General features: G+C 43.5%; 1 protein-coding gene across 1 annotated transcript in view; it reads right to left on the reverse strand.

Annotated features, from left to right (window-relative positions):
* The window catches only part of LOC124606264, a 402,667-nt gene that overhangs the window by 197,342 nt on the left and 191,670 nt on the right, over positions 1-13,655 (reverse strand). The gene's annotated exons all lie outside the window — the stretch shown is intronic.

The raw sequence follows: 13,655 nt of genomic DNA on the forward strand, positions 1-13,655 counted from the left end.
TTAATGTGCAATAAGCTCTTATGGACGGCAGATGGCAGTATTAGCAGTGGAGGGTATATAAATAGTGTCGGAGGGGGGGGGGGGGGGACGCGGAAAACAGTCCAATCGTTGTTGTAAGGCAGAAATAATGGAGCGATTTATCCGACATCCAAAAGGATATGATCATTGGCTAGGGGCCGAGACTGGAAGCATTTTCAAAATGACTAGGTTTGCCGGCCGGAGTGGCCGAGCGGTTCTAGGCGCTACAGTCTGGAACCGCATGACCGCCACGGGCGCAGGTTCGAATCCTGTCTCGGGCATGGATGTGTGTGATGTCCTTAGGTTAGTTAGGTTTCAGTAGTTCTAAGTTCTAGGGGACTGATGACCTCAGAAGTTAGGTCCCTTAGTGCTCAGAGCCTTTTTTTTTTGACTATGTTTGTGAGCTGTTAATGTTCCGCCATGGTCAAAGTATACCGTGCTTGGCGCTATCCAAAACCAGCGCCGAGGCAACTGTGTTGCTTCAAGGGCCACAGATGACATGAGATGTGTACAGGCGAACAGACGTGTAACTGTGAACAACTGACTGCCCAACTACCAAGTGGCTACCAACAGTTTCTCCACAACTGTTCAGCGAACGCTGCTGCGTATGGGCCTCCACAGCATGCACCCGGTTCATGTGCCCATGTTGATTGCTGTTCATCGGAAACGAGGGCTGGAGTTTGCACGCCAGTACTGCAACTGGATGTCCTTAAGTAGCGACAGGTGACCTTTTAGTTGTATCACGTTTTATGATCCATCGGATAGACAGCCATTGACATGTACGATCTTCGTACAATCGTCAAAAGAATCCAGGTCGGAGGAGGGAGCGTTATAGTCTGGGGAATCTTTTCGTGTCATTCAGTGGGTAATCTCGTCACTCTGGAGGTGACACTGGATCAACACAAGTATGCATCCATTCTTGGGTACCATATGCACCCCTGCATGCAGTTTGTTTTTTCTGGGCGCGATGGCATCAACAGGACAACGGAACGTGTCTCACAGCTCACAGTGTACGTGCGTGGTTCGAAGAGCAGCAGGATGAGTTTACCTTACTACCCTGCCAACCAAACTCCCCGGATTTAAACCCAATCGAGAATCTGTGGGATCACATCGATCGAACTGCCACTTCATTTAATAGTAGGACCCCTTTGGTTGTCATCTGCGGCACCTTTACACAGAGGTACATCGACGATATTCCACGCCCTGTTTTGTTGCCCTTCACAGCAAGCCATCCTGAGATAACGGCCGCCCGCACACTGCAAGAGTTTCTACTGCTTGTATTGGTGCATGCTAAATCCTACCTTGGCCAGCAACATCGCCATACCTGTCCCCAGTTGAGAACGTTTGGAACGTTATGGGCAGGATCCTCGATATTTTGACAATCTAACGCGACAGTTGGATAGAATTTGGAACAATATCCGTTAGGATAACGTCCAACAACTCTGTCAATCATTGCCAAGTCAAATAACTGCTTGCGTAATGGCCGGAGGTGGACCAATGCGTGATTGACTTGCTCAATTTGTGAAGCTCTTTCTCTTGAATAAACCAATTTTTTCTGAAATTGTAACCATTTCCTTGCATGTATATGTACATCACATCTAGCAATTTCGTCCCATTCGGATAATTCCTTCGCGGTGCGTCTTTTTTTGTCTTAGTGTGTATTTACAATCATGAAATTTATTGTTAGTAATCAATTAGCGTGCGTAGGGAGTAATGATGTCCATAACTACAATTCTAAAAGAAAGTGATCTTCATTATTCTCAATCAAAAAGTGCTCTAATTTCCAAAAGGTGCGAATAATGTTTCTGCCAATATCTTTGATCACTTATTCAGTGTTGTTAGAGGTATGAAGTGTCCACGTCTATTGTGAAGGTATCTACGGAAACTAGTTTGATACAGTGGTTTCTTTAGTAAGCAAAAACGACTGGATGGTTTATCTCGTTTCGTGTATAGGGGCCTGAAGCTGGCGCCAGTGAGATACCGAAACAGATAGTGTAATAAAATTATTGTACAAATTTTTTGGTTGTCGGACATCTGTTTTCCGCAAGTCTCTTGTAAACGGTCAGCATCCTGCTATATTTCAATTAAAATTAAGTTACCAAACTGTAAACTGGCTCGATTCCCTCCATTATAATAACTCTTGTAAGTGACCCTTGAAACGTGAAATTAACTACACGACACCATTCTAAGCCGCTCTGTCGCTTTTAGGTGCGACACTAGGTCACCGATAAGGCTATTTCGCACAGGCACGTCTTTGTTCGAAATAGTAATAATACATCAGCTAAATCCTACCAGAAATGATGGCGTCTGCAAATTACTTCACCATTACTCGTATATAAGTGTTACAATGGATGCAGTTACTAACTTTACGTAGTTGTGTTTTAATAAGACCTGTAAATTAATGACACTGAATCTCGAATAAATCTGACTCGACGTATGGTGGAGTATTCACGGTTTTATTTGAGTCTAAGATGTTTAAGAGACTAAGGCCCTCGAAAAGTCTGTTACTTGTGAGTGATCCGATACCAGCGGGGAATACAGTTCGTTTGGGCTTGGTGACTCGTGAGAAAGTGTTGCCCGTGGCATGCAGAAAAGCAAGCAAGTATTGAATAGCGAAGTTAGTTTCCTTCAGTTTTCAGAAATGTGGGAGGAACCCACAAATAACTGTCTTTTCCTGTAAGGAAAATAATTTTTTATTTGATTCGGGATGGGGCGATTTACAACTGTCGCCAATGGTTTGTTCATCCTTAGAATGTATTCTTTCAGCAGAGACAGTTCAACTTGCATCACTTTATCTCAGTGAAAAAGTTACTTAGAACCTTAATACGTTTCCCATTTAACCATTACCCCAATGTAATAGTTGTTGGGAGCACATAATGACGCGTACACATTATCCTTTCAACAGCTGCTGATTATGGATCAAGGTATTTCCTTTCTCTGCCAAGAAAGCTGACAAATTGTACTAACTACAGCTAGTCGCATTTTTTGTGTAGATTTTCTTCCTGTTTCTTCGGGAAGCACTCTATTTCATATAGGGCCGGGAATGATGCCTCTTTATTAGGATCAGGAGACCGAAATTCTAAATTCTCGAATCAGGGAGAAAGAGACCTTCCCCAATGCATGTAAATGTCGCACAATGGTTCGTTTAATCACATTTGCCATTTCTCGAGTACACTCACATGGTTCATTGTGAATTAATGCTAATTTTCCACCATTGTGCGACATTTACATGCATTGGGGAAGGTCCAAAAATCGGGTGTGTGGGAACCGCTTGCTCTAAGCCAAAGTTCATAAAAATCTGCGCGTGGCAATAAATACATCTATACTTGCTCATCATCATCTGGCTCGTAAACAGTATCGACCACTGCTATCGTGTATCGTTATTGGTGACGAGAAATGGTGTCTTTACGCTAACATAAAAAGAAAGGAATGATTGAGCCAAAGAAAGCAGCAGCTCCCCGTACAAATACCTGTGCACATCCGCAGAAGATAGCGTTACGCATCTGGTGGAACAGCGACGGTGTGGTATACTACGAATTGGTTCCCCAAGGTGTAGCCACGACTGCTGACATTTGTTGTCAGCAAGTGAGACGTCTTGCAGACGCAATTCAAGAACAACGACCAGGGAAACGCATGAAGTGGTGCACATCGCCCGCCCGCGTTCTGCTAGACCGGCAAAAAGCACTATACAGGAGTTGGGTTGGGAAATCATTCCGCGCCCACCTTATTCACTTGATCTTGCGCCTTCAGATTACCACCTTTTCCGATGTCCATCTAACAATTTTCAAGGAATTTCCTTTCACGATGAAAATGCGCTCCGAACATGCCTCGGCGAGATCTTCGCCTCAAAACTAAGTGATTTTTGCAGTCGCGGAATCGAAAAGTTACCCCAGTGTTGTCACATTGTGGTAAATAGTGGAACAGAATATATTATTGATGACTAAAGTCTCTGTTATGTGTATCTGTTGTGTTTATTTTCTCATGGAAAAGCGCTGCGATCTTATGCACTGACCCAATACATCTAGGCAAACTAGTGTGAAGTGGATGTGAGAGAGTGCTTCCCAATGTATCTGTTATCACGGATTCTCCCGATTCAGTTCGCGTATGGAACACAGCGAAAACTATTTCTAAACGCCTCTGTGTTCTGATTAGTCTAATCTTGTCTTTGCGATCCCTTTGAAAGCTATTCGTGTGTGTGTGGGAGGGAGGGGGGGGGGCTGTAGTATATTCTTAGATTCCTCACCCAGAATCGGATGTAAATATCTGTTATCACGGATTCTCCCGATTCAGTTCGCGTATGGAACACAGCGAAAACTATTTCTAAACGCCTCTGTGTTCTGATTAGTCTAATCTTGTCTTTGCGATCCCTTTGAAAGCTATTCGTGTGTGTGTGGGAGCGGGGGGGGGGGGGGGGGGGGGCTGTAGTATATTCTTAGATTCCTCACCCAGAATCGGATGTAAATAGGCTTCTACGGGTTGTTTATGCTGTCTTCAGGCGTCCACCAGTTCAGTTCTTCAACAGCTTCGGTCACGCTCTCCTAAGGGTCAAAGCAAACATGTGACAGTTCGTGTTGCCCCTCTCTACACATCTAGCGTCCCTGTTGGCACGGGTCTATCACGAGTACAATTATCGTATAGGACGCACGTGTGTTTTATCTGCAATCTCCTTCTTAGATGAACTGCATTTTCTTACTGTCCCAACATTGGACGTAATTCCATGGAATCATGGGCATGAATCATTCCCTTAAATTTTATTCAGAAATAAGATTATCATTTAATTACTTAGGTGTAAATTTAAACTTGTTTTGTAGAACTGCTTTGTAAGTGATATTATTTGTTGGGCAGTCGAGTACTTTAACGGTACAATGGTCGTAGTGCGTTCGAAGCTCTTCTTAACAATATAAATAAACAGCGATAACATGTTACCAAAATCGCTTTATAATACAAGCAGCAATTTCGGTTGTAGTCCGATACACCAGCACGAGATCTTCGTTGTCGTACTATTAGTACTGCTGTGTTGTTTCGCAGCATCTTGGGCGAGCTCGGCTCTAGTCGGGTTACGGAACGAGTTTTCTAGAGCATCTGAAAGTGACTGCCACCGAGAAAAGGGAAGACAAGGGCTGCTCTCTCGAGCGGAGGGTAGTGCGGCTGGAGAATCTTCTTACCCGCGCTTTTGGAACAGAAGAAGGAAATACTGGTGTGTAGAAAACCGACTTCCACATTGCCAAAAACAAAAATGACAACAAAAAGATGTTTTCGAAACTTCAGTCCCGAATACTACAATCAGATAGTTATTTGGATGTAAAAAGACATCGAAATTATAATTTTGGCCAAGCACGCTTTTTTTAATAATGAAAACAGTGTATGGCCTTCGTCAAGATTTGATGACATGAATAACTAAAAGCTGCATATCGTCACGAGTGAACAAAGTCGCACATAAGCATCACCATCGATGGTGATATAAGAGTTGAAATTTTTTCCACTCCTTTTGGTACATCAACAATGGATTTCCAGTTGGATCAACAGCCGAAATTAGACATCCTTAAACGCTATGAGATTGTAAAACAAAGAAAGAAATGTAATCCAAAACTTGATTGATGTTGATGTCTTCCTCGCTAAGCAGGAAATTCCATTTCGGAGTCACGCAGAAGATAAGCATTTCGCAAATCTTGGAAACTGTGTTGAATTAGTTTTGGTCCTAAGCAAATACGATGAAAAGTTGGGCCGCCACCTAGAGATAGCAAAAATGTTCTCTCGACTATCCAGTCACATACAGAATGACCTGATAGATTCTGCCACTACGGTTGTATTGAAGAAAATTATTAGGTCCACAACTTCACTTCCGCTGTTTGGCAATAGATGGCAGTAGCGGCAAGTTGCGTTGCAGTTGGTAAGTAGTACACGTCATATAGTAAGCTTAGGCATTTGTAAACATAAGTTCACCAAAATATTAGTCGATTTGTAATTGCATCATAAAGTTACCATCGACTGAATATTTCAGTTACGAGTCTAATTCTCGTCTTTTGCGGGAAGTATTAATTTTCTGATTTAACATGAAAAAATCTGCGGCCGGGGCTCATAAAATGTTACGTAAGACCTATGGCGAGGCACCTATTAGTGGAAGAACGTGCAGAGAATGGTTTCAACGCTTCAAGAACGGTGACTTTGGCGTCGAAGACGCAGAGAGAAAGTTTTTGAAGTTACTGAAACTGGCTGAAACAATCACAGGAGATCGTTATCGGAAGCAACTGATACGTTTGAGCCGAGCACTGAAAGCTAAAGGGTCACGAAAGTCGACACCGCATCGCAAAACCCATCAAAACATGTAGTACGAGGAAATGTTTAAATGGGACGTCCTACCCCAACCGCCGTATTCTCCAGACAAGGCTTCCTCTGCCACTACCTTTCTTCGATCAGGGGTACAAGGCCTGGCTGACCAGCACTTCCGCTCATATGATCAAGTGCAAATTGACGGATCTCCTCAAAAGAGGCCCAGTTCTTCCACCGCGGGATTTGGATGCTACCCGAAAGATGGGAGAAAGCAGTGGTCAGAGCTGGCCGATACCTTGAATCGTAATTTTTTTCTAAGTTTTTCACAACAAAGCCTCGAATTCGAGAAAAAACGATGGAAGCAAAGTTGTAGACCCAATAAGAAAGAGAGAAGTATTGCACATTTCATTGCAATCATTGTGGGTCAAACCAGCGATGTTCCGCGGCACTCTCAACTCGTAGAGATACATATCTGTTAGTGGTGAAATTCAAGAAAGATTTCTTGGTTTCGTTGATGTAAGTGTCGACCGTAGCGCAGTTGCTCTGGAAAATCATGTTCGCGTTACATTGGAAAATTATGAATATGGTTCAAAACCAGTAGTACAATGCTATTGTGAAGGTGCCGCTGTATTAGCTGGAGAATTGAATGACCTTCAAAGAGAGTAAAAGACAAATATCATGATATAATTTTCATACACTGTCTTGTTCATACGTTGAACCAAGTGCTTTCTCAGTCCGTATCCTCTTTAAAGGATCGCGAAATATTTTTTACAACTAAGTAATTTTGCAACCTTTTTCTCTAGTTCCACAGACGGAACTGCTGCGCTGAACAGGATTAAGATTTCCAAAAGTGTGCCCCACACACTGGAACTGCAATGGAAGGCAAGTGGATACGGTAAAAGAACACATTTCCGATATTTTAAAACTTTTTGACAGCATTCTTGGCAATCCTAAGGAACGGGACAATGATACATAACACGAAGCTTGCGGATTCGGTAATCTTCCTCGGGAAACTGAGTTTCGTTTCTTATCTCAGATATTTAGTGAAGTACTTGTGATGACTGATATTCGTTTTGACATGCTGCAAACTAAAATCGTGGACAAATTATCCACGATTGTGCACTTTGGCAAGAAAAAGAGATGGGTTTGATACAGTTCGGTTGAGTAGCGAAGGGAGCAAGAAAAAACGTCGCTATCAAGCATCTGACCCCAGAACCTACTATTGACGTCTATACTATGAAATTTGCGACGTCATTAATCAGAAGCTGGAGGTTCGATTTGAAGAGCTTGAAAAATTCGAGTTTCCTCAATTATTGTATGCTGCAGAGCAAAATAGAGAAATTTCTCTGAGGATGCTTTTCATTCGTTAAAAGATGGCTATGACCAATATTTTGATTTGGGTCGTCTCAAAAGCGAACTCACTGTGATATATTCGACAGAGGAATGCCTTTCTTTGGAACTGCACCACCTTCTTCCCTACCAGAGAAGTACTGGTCTGTCTTCTTTGCATTGACTGAACCTTGTAAGCTATGTGTCCTTGTGTTAAAAATAACTGTCACCAGTGCAAGTGCTAAAAGTTCTTTCCCTATCCTTCACAGAATTCATACCGTCTGCAAGAACTCCCAAGTACTACAAACACCCTCAAAACTATCAGTACTGTCTACAGAAAATAAGTTGTTGAAACTAAAATTAGCTGAAAGTGAGAAAGAGTTCTATCGGCATATAATCGAAGAATTCAGCAGGACGGAAAGAAGAACTAAATTATCATTCAAGTAAAAGAAAATCAATGAGGCAAGAACTAATTATAATTCATTACGTTTCTGAAAGTTTATATGGATCAGCCTGTATTTTTCGCTGCATGTTATTTCAGCTCTGCCTCGAAGCTATTTGATAGTTTGTGTACATTAATTTAGAGTTTAACATTAAAGGAGTGTAAACAGTGTGATGTGTAATTAACTTCATAAATTCTATTAGAAAATACTGTCCATTGTATTGGTTCTCTCTGTTCAAATGTCACCGACGCCACTGTATCCTGCCAATGAACCGAAATGCATCACCTGCTTTCCCTACGACTGAGTCTATGTGATTGTTTCACCTCATATTGCTATAAATGGTTCTAACCAGGTATTAGTAGTGGAGCGAAGAGAGCGTCAGCCCACTCTCCATTGTTGCCAAATTTATTCACGATGGCGGATCCAAGGTGGCGGCGATAGATGTGGCAAAGTTGCAATGACATCATAGTGGGAAGTTCAAATTTTGGTGGGAAGATAGGTCAATTGGGCTACCCCCACTAACCTAAACCATCCCCTCACCCCTCCCCTCCCCTAGAAAATGGCAGAAAGTTCAAATTCCAGCAGGACAATGCAACACACCGTGGCTACCTTCACTAACCGAAGAAAATGGCAAGAAAATGGTCGCTTGGGCTACCTCCACTAACCTGTCATCCGACCGCTACCTCTTTCTAAAAATTGGTGGGAAAAGGACTCAGCCTGTGCTGGATAGGATGGACGTAAGTCTTTATTTTGCAGGCAGTCTTTATTTAAACAATCTGAGGCATCACTGCTATCCAGTGTCTCCACCACAAGGTCTGGAGTCCAACTGACCTAGAACACAGTACCACATTGATGCCCCTTCTGTGATGTAGTCCAAGATGGCGATCTGGGTAGAAAATGGCAGGAAAATGACTCAGCCTATGCCAGGCTGCTGGATAGAAGGAGGAGTGTACTTTATTTATTTTAGACAAATTTACTTAGGGACGGATTTGACATAGTATATTTATTACACTGATACAAAACACAATCCGAAATGTGCTTGGGGTCATAATATACAGCACTACAGACACGCAAACAACTCGTAAATTACCGATATAATTAAGTGCACTGATGAGCAGATGCATCCACTAATTATAAACTGTCGAAATAACGCACATAATTTATTTAGAGACGGATTTCACGTAAATAATTTATTACACTGCTTTAAAACACTCACCCCCTCATGCTTGAGGTCGCAGTAAATTGTCTACAGTCCTGCAAACTACTCGTAAATCAGTGAAATAATGCAGTACACTTATGTGCAGAAACGCAAACAACTCCTAAATTGTCGAAATAATGCATTGCACAGCCTACACTCCAGCTCGTAAAATAACGCAGCAGTCACGCAAACAACTCATAAATTACCAAAAAATAATGCATATGTTACGCTATTCAAGCATGCTCACAACGCTCAAACACCCGAAAATAATGTAATGAACAAACACTCAGTGCATGTATATGATCGAATATATTGTTGTTGTTGTTGTGGTCTTCAGTCCTGAGACTGGTTTGATGCAGCTCTCCATGTTACTCTATCCTGTGCAAGCTTCTTCATCTCCCAGTACCTACTGCAACCTACATCCTTCTGAATCTGCTTAGTGTATTCATCTCTTGGTCTCCCTCTACGATTTTTACCCTCCACGCTGCCCTCCAGTACTAAATTGGTGATCCCTTGATGCCTCAGATCATGTCCTACCAACCGATCCCATCTTCTGGTCAAGTTGTGCCACAAACTTCTCTTCTCCCCAATCCTATTCAATACTTCCTCATTAGTTACGTGATCTACCCATCTAATCTTCAGCATCCTTCTGTATCACCACATTTCGAAAGCATCTATTCTCTTCTTGTCCAAACTACACTCCTGGAAATAGAAATAAGAACACCGTGAATTCATTGTCCCAGGAAGGGGAAACTTTATTGACACATTCCTGGGGTCAGATACATCACATGATCACACTGACAGAACCACAGGCACATAGACACAGGCAACAGAGCATGCACAATGTCGGCACTAGTACAGTGTATATCCACCTTTCGCAGCAATGCAGGCTGCTATTCTCCCATGGAGACGATCGTAGAGATGCTGGATGTAGTCCTGTGGAACGGTTTGCCATGCCATTTCCACCTGGCGCCTCAGTTGGACCAGCGTTCGTGCTGGACGTGCAGACCGCGTGAGACGACGCTTCATCCAGTCCCAAACATGCTCAATGGGGGACAGATCCGCAGATCTTGCTGGCGAGGGTAGTTGACTTACACCTTCTAGAGCACGTTGGGTGGCACGGGATACATGCGGACGTGCATTGTCCTGTTGGAACAGCAAGTTCCCTTGCCGGTCTAGAAATGGTAGAACGATGGGTTCGATGACGGTTTGGATGTACCGTGCACTATTCAGTGTCCCCTCGACGATCACCAGTGGTGTACGGCCAGTGTAGGAGATCGCTCCCCACACCGTGATGCCGGGTGTTGGCCCTGTGTGCCTCGGTCGTATGCAGTCCTGATTGTGGCGCTCACCTGCACGGCGCCAAACACGCTTACGACCATCATTGGCACCAAGGCAGAAGCGACTCTCATCGCTGAAGACGACACGTCTCCATTCGTCCCTCCATTCACGCCTGTCGCGACACCACTGGAGGCGGGCTGCACGATGTTGGGGCGTGAGCGGAAGACGGCCTAACGGTGTGCGGGACCGTAGCCCAGCTTCATGGAGACGGTTGCGAATGGTCCTCGCCGATACCCCAGGAGCAACAGTGTCCCTAATTTGCTGGGAAGTGGCGGTGCGGTCCCCTACGGCACTGCGTAGGATCCTACGGTCTTGGCGTGCATCCGTGCGTCGCTGCGGTCCGGTCCCAGGTCGACGGGCACGTGCACCTTCCGCCGACCACTGGCGACAACATCGATGTACTGTGGAGACCTCACGCCCCACGTGTTGAGCAATTCGGCGGTACGTCCACCCGGCCTCCCGCATGCCCACTATACGCCCTCGCTCAAAGTCCGTCAACTGCACATACGGTTCACGTCCACGCTGTCGCGGCATGCTACCAGTGTTAAAGACTGCGATGGAGCTCCGTATGCCACGGCAAACTGGCTGACACTGATGGCGGCGGTGCACAAATGCTGCGCAGCTAGCGCCATTCGACGGCCAACACCGCGGTTCCTGGTGTGTCCGCTGTGCCGTGCGTGTGATCATTGCTTGTACAGCCCTCTCGCAGTGTCCGGAGCAAGTATGGTGGGTCTGACACACCGGTGTCAATGTGTTCTTTTTTCCATTTCCAGGAGTGTATTTATCGTCCATGTTTCACTTCCATACATGGCTACACTCCATACAAATACTTTCAGAAATGACTTCCTAGCAATCTATACTCGATGTTAACAAATTTCTCTTCTTCAGAAACGCTTTCCTTGCCATTGCCAGTCTAAATTTTATATCCTCTCTACTTCAACCATCATCAGTTATTTTGCTCACCAAATAGCAAAACTCCTTTACTACTTTAAGTGTCTCATTTCCTAATCTAATTCCCTCAGCATCACCCGACTTAATTCGACTACATTCCATTATCCTCGTTTTGCTTTTGTTGATTTTCATCTTATATCCTCCTTTCAAGACACTGTCCATTCCATTCAACTGCTCTTCCAAGTCCTTTGCTGTCTCTGACAGAATTACAATGTCATCGGCGAACCTCAAAGTTTTTATTTCTTCTCCATGGATTTTAATACCTACTCTGAATTTTTCTTTTGTTTCCTTTACTGCTTGCTCAATATACAGATTGAACAACAGTGGGGAGAGGCTACAACCCTGTCTTACTCCCTTCCCAACCACTGCTTCCCTTTCATGTCCCTCGAGTCTTACAACTGCCATCTGGTTTCTGTACAAATTGTAAATAGCCTTTCGCTCCCTGTATTTTACCTCTGCCACCTTTAGAATTTGAAAGAGAGTATTCCAGTCATTGTCAAAAGCTTTCTCCAAGTCTACAAATGCTAGAAACGTAGGTTTGCCTTTCCTTAATCTTTCTTCTAAGATAAGTCGTAAGGTCAGTATTGCCTCACGTGTTCCAGTGTTTCTACGGAATCCAAACTGATCTTCCCCGATGTTGGCTTCTACTAGTTTTTCCATTCGTCTGTAAATAATTCGTGTTAGTATTTTGCAGCTGTGACTTATTAAACTGATAGGTCGGCAATTTTCACATCTGTCAACACCTGCTTTCTTTGGGATTGGAATTTTTATATTCTTCTTGAAGTCTGAGGTTTCGCCTGTTTCATACATCTTGCTCACCAGATGGTAGAGTTTTGTCAGGACTGGCTCTCCCAAGGTTATCAGTAGTTCTAATGGAATGTTGTCTACTCCAGGGGCCTTGTTTCGACTCAGGTCTTTTAGTGCTCTGTCAAACTATTCACGCAGTATTGTATCTCCCATTTCATCTTCATCTACATCCTCTTCCATTTCCATAATATTGTCCTCAAGTACATCGCCCTTGTATAGATCCTCTATATACTCCTTCCACCTTTCTGCTTTCCCTTCTTTGCTTAGAACTGGGTTTCCATCTGAGCTTTTGATATTCATACAAGTCATTCTCTTATCTTCAAAGGCAGTATCTATCTTACTCTTAGTGAGATAAGCCTCTACATCCTTACATTTGTCCTCTAGCCATCCCTGCTTAGCCATTTTGCACTTCCTGTCGATCTCATTTTTGAGACGTTTGTACTCCTTTTTGCCTGCTTCATTTACTGCATTTTTATATTTTCTCCTTTCATCAATTAAATTCAATATTCCTTCTGTTACCCAAGGATTTCTACTAGCCCTCGTCTTTTTACCTACTTGATCCTCTGCTGCCTTCACTACTTCATCCCTCAAAGCTACCCATTCTTCTTCTACTGTATTTCTTTGCCCCATTCCTGTCAATTGTTCCCTATATGTGGCCGATTTCGTATTACGAATCTGTCTATGCATGCTTAGCATGACATCGGCGGTGGCCTGTGGTGGGAATGATCCACGCTTCCTGCTAACGACAGGAGCCGTCCAAATGGGAGGCCTGTTGGGATGAAGGAATGTAGTGGACTTAACCACGTCATCCTCTAGACGGCCGAATAGCGGATTGATGTGTGTTTGACTGTTTATGTGATCGCATGGAAATTTAAGAAGATTCAATATCGACATGTGTTTGCGCTGGACCATTATTCCCTCCCAAGTAAATTATCCAATTGACTGATTCATCACATTTCACATTTTTATTTGGTTGAGAGATGATTGATTGTGGTATGTGTTGAGTGCATGTAGTAGGTGAATGATGGATGGAGCTCACGTTTGCTGATTCTCGAGACATAAGAAACACCTAAGTAGACATTGTAAATTATAAGGATGATTTGGAATATGTTATATCACCGACATTGGTATTCGCGAGTGGAAATATCACATATTTTTCGAGTTTTCGTGTAAAGGTGTTCGCAGATAGGATTAAGTTTCTAGTTATTCAGTGGTGTACAGCACACTCCAACTCGCTAAAGTTTCGGGTTTGTAGAAAAAGAATTTCCAGTCTATATCTTCGAAATTATGTTGTGGGA

The sequence above is a fragment of the Schistocerca americana genome, chromosome 3, assembly GCF_021461395.2.
Source record: "Schistocerca americana isolate TAMUIC-IGC-003095 chromosome 3, iqSchAmer2.1, whole genome shotgun sequence".
NCBI classification, from domain to species: Eukaryota; Metazoa; Arthropoda; class Insecta; order Orthoptera; family Acrididae; genus Schistocerca; species Schistocerca americana.